Source organism: Balearica regulorum, chromosome 1 (genome assembly GCF_011004875.1).
Source record: "Balearica regulorum gibbericeps isolate bBalReg1 chromosome 1, bBalReg1.pri, whole genome shotgun sequence".
Taxonomy (NCBI): domain Eukaryota; kingdom Metazoa; phylum Chordata; class Aves; order Gruiformes; family Gruidae; genus Balearica; species Balearica regulorum.
The window spans coordinates 72493709-72504949 of record NC_046184.1 but is presented as its reverse complement, the minus strand read 5'-3'; the positions used below and the strand labels follow the sequence as shown (position 1 = coordinate 72504949).

The following is an 11241-nucleotide window of genomic DNA, read 5'->3' as shown; positions in this document are numbered from 1 at the left end:
AGAAAAGAACTTCTAGCCACACATCAACGGTTAAGGGAACAAATTTTTTAAGTAGTATATCATATACATGTCAGTGTTTTATAGGTAATCATGCTGTCTTTCAAAACAAAGAATCCTTAATTATTTCTTGTAGGTTGGCCCCATTTCATCTCAGAAGAGGGCGGGCAAATGGCCTCCTCCACAGCTTTTACTACAGACTAGTGATTAAGGCAGGATACGTGAAAGTGCAAGAGAGGTCTGGGGTCAGGAAAGGAAATTAAACCCAGTTGATTCTGCTGTTTTTTCTGTTACGTTTCAATGTAAGATCCATGAGCCAACCCTGAAGAAGGTATGAGAAGCCAAGACTTGCTTTCCCCTACTCCCAGGTGTAGTCCTTCTTTACTGGGCTGCTGCAGGATCATATTTTCTTGCTCACTGTCTCTTGGGCTTTGTGCATCACTCATGTTGTAGCTCCCTCTTGGGGATTTGGTCCCAAGTGACTAACTGAGAAACAAATATGTCAGAGATATCTGTAAAATAATTCTGGCCTTTGAGGTTAAGTCTCACTGAAAGCTATGTCTTGTAATGACAGCTAGACTCATGAGCCTTTACAGACTCCGTTTGAGAACGTTATCCTAAATCCTGAAATCTTGACATTTTTAATCAGTCCCTTTTAAGCACAAAGAGGATATAACTAAATCTAAGATGATCTAAACATATCCATTTTAATATCAGGTTGTTTCATATGTTTAAATACTATCTCCCTTACCACCACCAAAAGGAGCAAGTAACATTATCCATGTCTAAGACTGTGTGCTCCTGTGTAGTATCAGAACATTTACAAATATTATGTAATGTGCATGTACAGATACTAATGCTGCAAAATCTCACACCTGTCATGAGATTATTTTAATGGGAAGCTGAGATACTCACGTATATGCTCAAGTGGCTTGCAGGCTCACACACCACAGAGTAAGATTTAGGCATGGTACAGGTGGGTTAACCCCAATAAAATCAAGGGAACTGCATATTCCCATCTCAAATCTGAACTAACGCAGCCATTCGAATCAGTACAAGATCACAAGAATTTTTAACAGCAACTTTGTGGAGCTTAATGAAATTCATTTCCTAGTCACACTAACTCCTTTAATTTGTTTCCAGGTCTAATACACGAACCATATGGAGAGAGGCACAGAAAGATAAGTAGGTGTTGCATGCCATTACTCACCATCTGTTTAGGCAAGCCATGCTGAGCCGAACAAGGGTCGGGTCACAGCTCCGACGACATTCACAGGTCAGAGCCTGTCTAAGACCCAATATAGACTACAACAGCATCTGGCTGCCAGGGAACGCATGGGAAGATTTTCCTGGGGTTACCGTGCGAGATGAGGACAGCAAGCGGTTGACTGGCAAGGGAGGAGCAGTGGATGAAGGTAAGTAAGTGCCTGAGAAGTGAAAGCCTGTGTTGAGAGAAGGGATAAAAAGTTAATGAGTGATATAGGGGTAGATGGTAAAGGTATAAGTGATAAGATGTGTAAAATGCTGACATGCAGATTTTTATTGCAATACAAAGCCCTATATTTAATAAGAGTTGGAGATTTTGCCCTATGTTTCATAACCATATAATGTAATATTATTCCGACTGACATTTTATCAGAGAGACCCTTTCTCAGCATAAATTATAAAAATATAAACGCATGTTAAACGATATGGCATGTGTTTACTGAAGATTTATAGATGAACTTATCCACTGTAGAGCTGTGTTCTCAGAGAACCTGCCCTGCGCTTTCCTGCACCTGCAGAGAGCTGGGAACGGGAGGATAATTATGAGCATTGAGAGTCTAAGCCAGATGTTCCAGGAATGGAGAAATTTCATCTTTGGTTGGCTGGCCTCTAAAGGCAGGAAAACAGAAAAAGGAAGTGTCCGTGTTTGAGCTGGCATGTGCCACGCAAATACTCGCCTAGTCAGCGCCAGACCTCTGCTGCTGGCAGCTGGCCGCTGTTGTGCTCTTTGCCTGGGGTTATTACCACAGACCAGGCGAGCGCAAAGCCAAATACAGAATGTACGGGGAAGGCTGAAGTGTTAAAGGAAATATGGTTGTGAAATAGGAGCGCATGCAAATGAAGGGAGTACAAGCCTTATAGGATATACTAACTTAACACGTTCCACAGTGCGTTGCTTCAAAAAGATTAGGTGTCAGTTCTGTGCTTGGATGAATTAAACAGGCATTTTAGCTTTTTATCAAAAGAAGCATATAACAAAATTTTCAGCAGGCATGTATCTTTGCCTTTTGTTACCAAGATGATTCATATTTTTAAGCAAAAGGAACTAAATAAAAGTTAGCCCCTATCTATTAAATGACCAACTTTGGAATTATGTTCTTCCCAGTGTTGGAAACATCCGTTTTCACTTCCTCTCAGCATATTAAGCAATACCAGTAAGGCAGTCCTGCTTACAATTTTGAGCAAGAATTTCCACCTCAATACTGCAGCTTTGATTCTTACAATCATACATTGTAGACTGAGGAACAGAATATATTCTAAATCATACATTTTGAACGCTTTTTTCAGTTCCTTTTTCTCTTAATTTTCTTTTCAGAAGAGCAACTTGTATACACAGCTTAATAATAATAAATACATCTTTGTCAGCCACTTCTAACTCCTTTTTTTATTAATTCATTCAAAACTGTCAACATGTCAGTGGACTGCAGTGCTCGATTTCAGAGATGTCTGAAGGAGGAAGGAAAGAATTATGGCATATGTGTTATTGAAACAGGAATATCTCAACTGAATTGCACAGAGAGGCATTTTAAGATTAAAATAACAAATGCTCAGAATGAATGAAAATGCCTAGATGACGCAGCAGTGATAGGCATAGAAATGAGACTGTTAGGAAGTTAATGTCTGGTTGGTATGTGTTCTGACAGAGTTCACACTTTTTCGCTATAATGTGAAAGATGAGTACTTCTTTATTTTCTGTTCTCAACTAATGAAACATCACCAAGCGATCACAGTGCAAGTTGTGTGACATGTAACTATCCAGCCTTTGGCTGGAGAAAGACCCTTCTATCCCAATTTGGGCAACCTCTTGGATCTTGACTGTGGGATACCTGATGCTGGAGCCATGTTTAGCGTCTCCACACCACCACATCCCTATTCAGATGTCCCTTCACTTCTCAGACATATCACTCGCTCCATACATTTGAAGGAAGGCTTAGAGGATGTCCATACAAGCTGATGTCACTTGTGTCTCTAACAGATTCTCCGTCTGCTCAAGGAGGAGGTTGATGAGCCACTTTGCAGAACCTGAGCCATTAACTGAGGGCAGCTGCTGTGGTCAACAGTTAAACTGCAGATCCTCCAGCAAGGCTGCGATGCCCCGAAGGGCAGCTGAAGGCACACAAGATGTCAGCAAGAGAGGCAAGCCCTTAAACACCTTGGGTTTCATTGTTTACAGGCTTAATTTAACCAAATAAACAAAGGGGTATCTACCAGTACTGTTGTTAGTAGTTGTGGTGGGCTAGGTTTTTTTGAGAAGTCTTTGTCTGCTGTTGTTTTCTTAAGTAAAAAAGAGCAAAATCAAAAGTTTTAGGAAGGTAGAAAAGACCAACAAAAGGCCATTTCTTTGCTTCAGGATTAAGAGGGGAAAAAGCCTGAATGATTAAGAAAAAGCTTCTGTGAAATAAGGGAACAACAAAGATGCACTATGGACTGAAGTCCTTTCATTAGTTAGCACTCCTTGAATAACCATTTTCAAAACAAAGTTAGGAGATATTCTAACCTTACTTGAAAATCTGAAAATTACTTAGGTATCCTTCCTTAAACTTGGTTTATTATAAGTTCATGACCTCTGTAGAGGTTCTCAATAAGACATAAATAACTGGCCCCACTTTGTTGGATCTTCTTTGTTTCAGTTTCACACACACAGTCTTGCAAGGATACAGTTTTACCTCACTGGTAGCTGGTTCTCAGGATTTGGGTGATCTTCCATTTCTGAACAAACATTGTGAACAGTTAGAAGATGTAACGTGTTTATCTCCTACCTGGTGCCTGTTTGTGGAGCAGATTAGTTGTCCAGCTGAAGTTCTTGTATGGTGACTGAACATGGGAGTTGGGCTGTAACTGCGACTCCTGTGCAGAAGTGACATTGGCAGCAGGCAGGCAGCAGCAATGCTCCTGTGCTGACTCAGCCAGCAGGAGAGATGCTTCCCTCCCATGCACTGCATGATGGATTTTGCAGACTGCAGATTTCAGTGTGTAACTAAACTGAATGCAGAATGACAGGCCCAAATTTGGGATTTAGTCTGTAACAGACTGTTACATTATTTAAAAATTCCCATTAAATTTGGAAGCTGCTGAACATACTCAATGTCGTGTGGAAGGTACAAGAAACAAGTGAACCAGAGCCTGGACTGCCACAAACTCAGAACCTGAACCACATCTGCCAAGTTTCACAAAATATTTTAATCAATTTTGACTCTTCCACAACATTTCTAAAATTTTAATTGCACCTCCTTGAATTAGCAATATCTCACCCTAAGAGAGTGAATAATGTTGTTTTCCCCTTAATAATTGTTTTCAATTTCTGTAGTATTTTTCTTGGTTTTAGAACAACATGAGCAGGGGCTCCACCCACATTTTAGTCCAATGCAGGCTAAACGAACCTTCATGCCCAAGTGAATTGTGGAGTCAACCCATCCTCACTCATCCTAGAACTTCAGGGAAGCCCATCTCATCTTGATAATTTAGAACGGAGGAACTTGAATGGCCTTTGGGTTCTGAATATACAGACGTGAACCAGAGAAGGCAGGAACCCATTAACATGTTAGTTAATTCAAGTTGCAGAGAGACAAAAGGGATTAATTTAGTGTGGTTCCCTCAAAGGGAAGGTACACTAGCAGGAGACTGAAATGGGAATTAGAGTTCCTCATTCATAAATACAGTGCAAAATAAAATCACTAAATAAGACATTGGTTTTCTCACCAATGTTTGGTGGCCATCACATGGATGATGCATAGTTTTTTCCTTGTAAAGTATTCCAATGATTTAGTTAATGTCTGTCTTTACTAAATAATATTAATAATATTAATATTACAAGTGGAGAATAGGTGGTTTTCTTTTGTCATGTTAGATATTCTTTTGATAGAAAAACCATTTTCTGATAAAGCTATAGTCAATGTCTGACCATTTGCTGTTTTTAAAACTCTTGTAAGTCTTTGTGATTGGTTACGAAGTATAAATTCCCATGCCACAGCAGTTAAATGCTGTCTACCTAATATCTGTATTGGCATGGTATTCTTTGCAACTTTATTTTTTAATTTCTATGTTCTCCATTTATAGTTTGAGTTTGTAAAATATGTTGAGAACCTTCAGTCTGAGGGGGACTGTAGGTTTAAGTTATCACTGCTGTATAAATCCCATTCACAGCAGCATTTGAAGATTGCTACTTCAGGTTAAACCTAGGTGAAATGCAGTCTCTTCAACAACTTATGTGCATTTTCAAAACCGTGTACAATAGGAAAAAAATCTAGAGTTGTATACTTCAAACAACAAGGCCTAACTCAGTACTGGGAAAACGTATAGAAGATCCACACAAGGAGAATGCAGCAAAAGTCAGAAGGCTGAGACTAGAGGACCCACTACTCCACAAATGTCCTCTCCTCTCCGTAACCATAATACAAGTGCATGAAGACATTTCAGGCAATTTCTTAGCTCTAGAGCTTCAGCACCTAGACCATGTACCTGAGCTGAGCACTGGCTATGGATCTATTCCAGAGATCTGAAATGTAGATCAGAAAATTATATTTGGGTTTTAAAAGTATCAAGGGTTCACTCACAACATATTTACTAATATACTTTGACTTTAAGCATTCATCTTTGCATCTTATTTTCTTCTAGCTAATCATGAATATTTGTATTAACTGAAATACAGCAATAAAACTTGGCAAGAATCTGTACATCTAAAAACGTAGGAGACACACCTTGCTTTTGCCTCTCAGATTTTACAAATAAAAATTCTTTCTGAAAAAGAAACAGATTCTGAAAGGAAAACAAAGCACATCTTAGATACTTTTTGAACATAACTGTGCTAGTGTAAGACACAAGAACATCAACACTACTAGAGCTTGTGGAATTTTTCACATTGTATCTTTTTAGAAAGTGAAAATTATATATATCATTGAAAAAATAATGCTTTATCTATTACTTAAGAAGAAAAAATATCAGGTTGCATTTTGAGTCAAAGAATAAATTAGACACAATGTATTTTTAAATGAAATCTGCTTTACACAACTACGCATTGAATCAAACAAATTTAAGTTGCTCTTAGGCAAAGTGAAATGACTGTGAAGTTCTCAACAAAGGCTAATTCCATAAAGAATATCTGGGCTTACATTGGGAACCGGACTGGCATTTTAGTTCCTTCCTCTGCCCCCCCCCCCCCCCCCCCCCCCCCCCCCCCCCCCCCCCCCACCCCCTCCCCCCCCCCCCCCCCCCCCCCCCCCCCCCCCCCCCCCCCCCCCCCCCCCCCCCCCCCCCCCCCCCCCCCCCCCCCCCCCCCCCCCCCCCCCCCCCCCCCCCCCCCCCCCCCCCCCCCCCCCCCCCCCCCCCCCCCCCCCCTTTCCTCTGCATTTAGTTGCTTTGGACTGTGATATTTTTATGATGGTAGCATGATTCTGTATTCCTCCTAGAGGACTTACTGCAATGTCATTCATATTTGAATAGAGTGTTTTAGCAATACAACAATACCACAATAATTACAGAATAACTTACTATTTAAAACATGGCCTTATGTAGGAGGAAAGTAACATTTTCAGTGATATTGCTAAAAATAACTTCACTCCAGTATTTTACACGTCCAAAAGAGATGAGTGAATCTTGGAGTAGAGAGTTCAGCCCTTCCTGTCCATGCACTGGATTTAAGCCTAAAGCCAAACAAAACTGTGAATTGTGAGATGTTTTTTACTTCAGTCAGGAGCTGGCTCAGAAGCATAATAAAAATTGCCCAAGTCTATCAGAGATGTTTTAAGACAATCTCTTAAATGAATCTGGGCCATTTCAAATTCCTAAAGAAATCTTAATCCAAACAGGTTTCATAAACAACTGACACTGATCTAAACACAATTGATAAAGAAAAAATCAAATAGATATTTTGGTCTCAAAAGTGACAAGATAGTTACCTGAAAAGCAAGAAACACACATCAGTGGTGGATCGGGAAGCTATTAACTACTCAGAGTAGGTATAGTGTAGCAAGATGAATTTGGCATCTACTGCCATATATCATTGCACATAACTTTCAAAATAAAGGCAAAGGAAAAGTATGAAAAGATTACTGTGGATTGAAGGCCAGCTTAAAGTGTCACGTGGTACTTGAGCAAACAAAAATTAAGCGTACACCCATGCTCTGGATATCGTTGTTGTATTATCTTATGGAACAACTGAGGAGACTTTGCTAGAGCATTGAGAAATTAGACACCGTTTCCCGCTTAGTGAATGTGTTTTACTGAATGATGGTGGTTAAAATATCCCTCCAGTACCAGTAATTCATTTGCATTCCTAAGCATTCTTGCAGGTATGCGTAATGGGACACAGGCTGTTAAGACAGATATCGCAGTAGGTGTTAATTCAAAGTTTAAATTCCAAAAATCTATACTACAAAGACAAAAATCTTTTAAAGAATCACATTTGTAAAGCTAGCGAATTAATATGCAGACTGAGACTTGCTTCTAACACGTCCAGCACATTACATTTAGATACACTGGCAAGACTGAGTCTATCGGGAGTCTAAAAGTCTCTGAGAATGTTCAGAGTGACATTTGGGATAACAGGGATGAATTTTGGCCAGGTCTTTTATATACCCATTTGCTGCTCTATATTTTTGGCTCCAAGTGCATGCTAAGATCAAATTCCCAGACTTTCTCAGTGCCCGAGCAAATATTGTTAAACCCAGATTTGGAACATTCATAAAACACAGACGCAAAACTTTTAACGTTCATGTCTGCTGTCACACAAACGTGGTCAGATAGCAGGTTGTGAACCAAGGGTGGCGTGCAGAGCCTTATGCAGCGCTGAAGTGTCCTGTGTCACGAAGAGCAAGATTACACCTCATCGATGACACGTCATGAGATATTCACAAAGGATAACTGTATCCTAGTAAGATTAATCTCCTGTGAATCCTCCAACAAGCTTAGGGAGGAGGAGACAGAGGTTCTTCTAGGTGGCACTGAAGCGACTAGGTCAGACTCCTGCTCTGAATGGCCCCTTAGGGGAACATCTCTCCCCTCCCTTTACTGTGGAGAAAATCTCCAATGCTGAGCTTGGCTTGGTTAACAAAAACTAGAATCATAGAACCATTTCGGTTGGAAAAGACCTTGAAGATCATCGAGTCCAACCGCTAACCTAGGACTGCCAAGTCCACCACTAAACCACATCCATAAGCACCACATCTACTCATCTTTTAAATACCTCCAGGGATGGTGGCTCAACCGCTTCCCTAGGCAGCCTGTTCCAAAAATTGATAACTCTTTTGGTGAAGAAATTTTTCCTAATAGCCAATCTAAACCTCCCCTGGTGCAACTTGCGGCCATTTCCTCTTGTCCTATCGCTTGTTACTTGGGAGAAGAGACCAACACCCACCTGGCTATAACCTCCTTTCAGGCAGTTGTAGAGAGCAATAAGGTTTCCCCTCAGCCTCCTTTTCTCCAGACTAATCTCCAGACTAACTAGCAAAAAGCTAGGCTATGATTTGCATTTCAAATTGCCATTTCCTTCTCCCTCCCTAGTTGAAGGTGATGTTGCCCATGTTATTTTGGCTGATAGACAATAAAACTGTAATGGAGCAGAGCACACAGGATTTATGGCAGACTGCTCCTCGAATGCAGTTTCCAAAATCAAGGCTAAAAGTCATGCTTGCCTCCAGAGGGGCTCTAGAGCCAGGGACAATCCATCTCACTACTACCTTTTCTGAAAGGGGATTCAGCCACAAAGATCTACTAATGTCTAAGATGTCCTCTGCCATCTAAGTCTCATTACCTTTCATGAGGAGGATACTGCTGCCTTCCTTTATGAGCACCTATCTCTAATTTTAAACATCCAGAGAAATTAACTTCTTTCAAAGATGGATGTTCAGTCCAGTTACATAGGCTTTCTTTTTCCACAGAATATGTTCTAATACCATCGTTCTGTTCTTCAGAACACACGCTTTGGAAAGATAAAGGTAATAGAACAGATGATTATTGTTGTAAATAAAAAAAAAAAAGTGTCAAAAGTTCAATTAAAAAAGACAGAATGAGTTCTACCTCAGAGAGTGCTTTATCGTGCTCTAACAGTACGTTATCGTGCTCTAACATCCATGGATGATGCCAGCATCAGGAGAGAAAGTGCAGAACTTCTCAAGGGTCTTTTTTTTTCTTTCTTTTTTTTTTTTCTTCTATTTCCTGTTACAGGCTTGGTTCATCTTATTAAAACTGTCTGGCCTAGTGCCTTAAAACATAAAGTGGGATTTACAGCACTTCATCAACTTAAGCTGAAATCCCAGGGAGTGAAAAAAAGAGGGTAAACAAAATCAAACAAACAAACAAGAAAATCTTAGCATTCACATGATGGAGTATACTGATGAGGACACATCCATATAGGTTCCCAACCAATACTTCTTAGGTATCATCATTTAAAGACTGAAATACAGATATTCCTGGAGTCCAGTCACAGCTACGATAGTATCCCAGGTCTTTATTTTCTTTCAAATGCAAAAGCAAAAAAGAAAACTCTGAAAGTTTAGAGTTCCAGGCACCAAAACAGCACTACTTTCAGAAAATACTGAAGTAAACAAAACAAAAAAAACGCCCACCAAAACAACAACAACAACAACAAAAACCCTAACAAGCTCTGTGTCTTGGCTGGTGGAAGAATTTATCCTCAGTAAACCACCAAACTGGAATTTACTTTGAAATTTACAATTGAAAGTTGCTTTTCAAGATTAAAAAAACAACACAAAAACACCAGCCATGTGTTTAATGCCACCATTAACAAAATCACGCTCAGCACACTTCAAAACACGAAAGCCTATCTAAAAGAGTCTAGAGAACAAGTCCACTTGTACATTGAAATACTGAGCAGGATAGTGAAGAATGGTATAATAGTCCTATGTAGCCTCTTTTGCTTTTTTGAGTTGTCAGTAGCACATCTTCATTAAATATTCAGAAGGATCTGAGTATGTTTTCCCATCTTATTCTGATAACATGCAGAATGTGTGTGTACATGAGAGAGAGAGCACTTTTCTTCCAAAGACATTAAAATCCATTCAGGATATAAAAATAGTTCTTACATCATAGCACATCATGAGATATTTCCTTATGATGCTAGACTGTAATAACACACAAGAAAAACAAGACATTGCTGTATCCTACATATGTGGTCAGAGGAACAGTTACTTGTTCCATACAAATTTCTACTCTTGAGCTGCGTCTGCAAAGGAATATTCAAAGTTAAGATAAATCAATTGAAGATATGAAGTCAATTACTCTCTTTCAGAAAAATCTTTAGATTATATAATTATAGCAGAACAAAATCATCAGTTTTTCCTGTACTTTTCATGAAGAAAACGTTTCTAAGCATAATATTTGGAGCATATGTCTCCAACAGATTATTTCATCAGACTACTTAAAAACTTTAATAAAGAAAGGGAAGGAATTTTCATCCAGTGTCTAAATTTTTTCCCCAAATAAGACTTATGATTCTGAAAATGTTTGACACAGAGGAAGAATTGCCTTATTCGGGGCAAATACATCCATTAGAAAAATAATGACTCTAAAAAAAAATAAAAATAAAGCTGCATCTTGCCTTCCTCAATCTGACATGGACTGCAGCGCCAAATCATATAAGATCTGTCTACTTTTAAAAACTGCTGTTTTCATTCAATGGGCAATGAATAATAGAAATATATTGCCATTTAAATACAATATTGTAGCATTATTTATTTTTCATATTTGATACGTAACTGACTAAAAACACATACAAATTTACGTTAATGGTAATAATAAAAACAAGCTTACACAACAGCGATATAAAACTGTATCTTCACATTATAACACTTTGGACATTGACAATAATTATTTTTAGAGCCAGTTTTGAAAATGAAATGATGGGGACAAGAGGGAGGAAAGATATTGCTCCTGGCTACTTGAAATAAAACAAGCTTTTCAGACATACGGCCATTGTTGCTATTTTGCCTCTTAATATTTTATGTAAAACAGATGCTTTTTTAG

General features: G+C 39.1%; 1 long non-coding RNA gene across 3 annotated transcripts in view; it reads right to left on the bottom strand.

Annotated features, from left to right (window-relative positions):
- LOC142602566 (uncharacterized) overlaps window positions 1-11241 on the bottom strand; it is a 46752-nt gene that overhangs the window by 1530 nt on the left and 33981 nt on the right. For all 3 annotated transcript variants that reach the window (XR_012836317.1, XR_012836315.1, XR_012836319.1), the window contains 5 exons: window positions 9326-10441; window positions 6751-6902; window positions 5961-6018; window positions 4023-5758; window positions 1208-1439 (listed from right to left, as the gene is read on the bottom strand). This is a non-coding gene — a long non-coding RNA (uncharacterized LOC142602566). The remainder of the gene's footprint in view (window positions 1-1207; window positions 1440-4022; window positions 5759-5960; window positions 6019-6750; window positions 6903-9325; window positions 10442-11241) is intronic.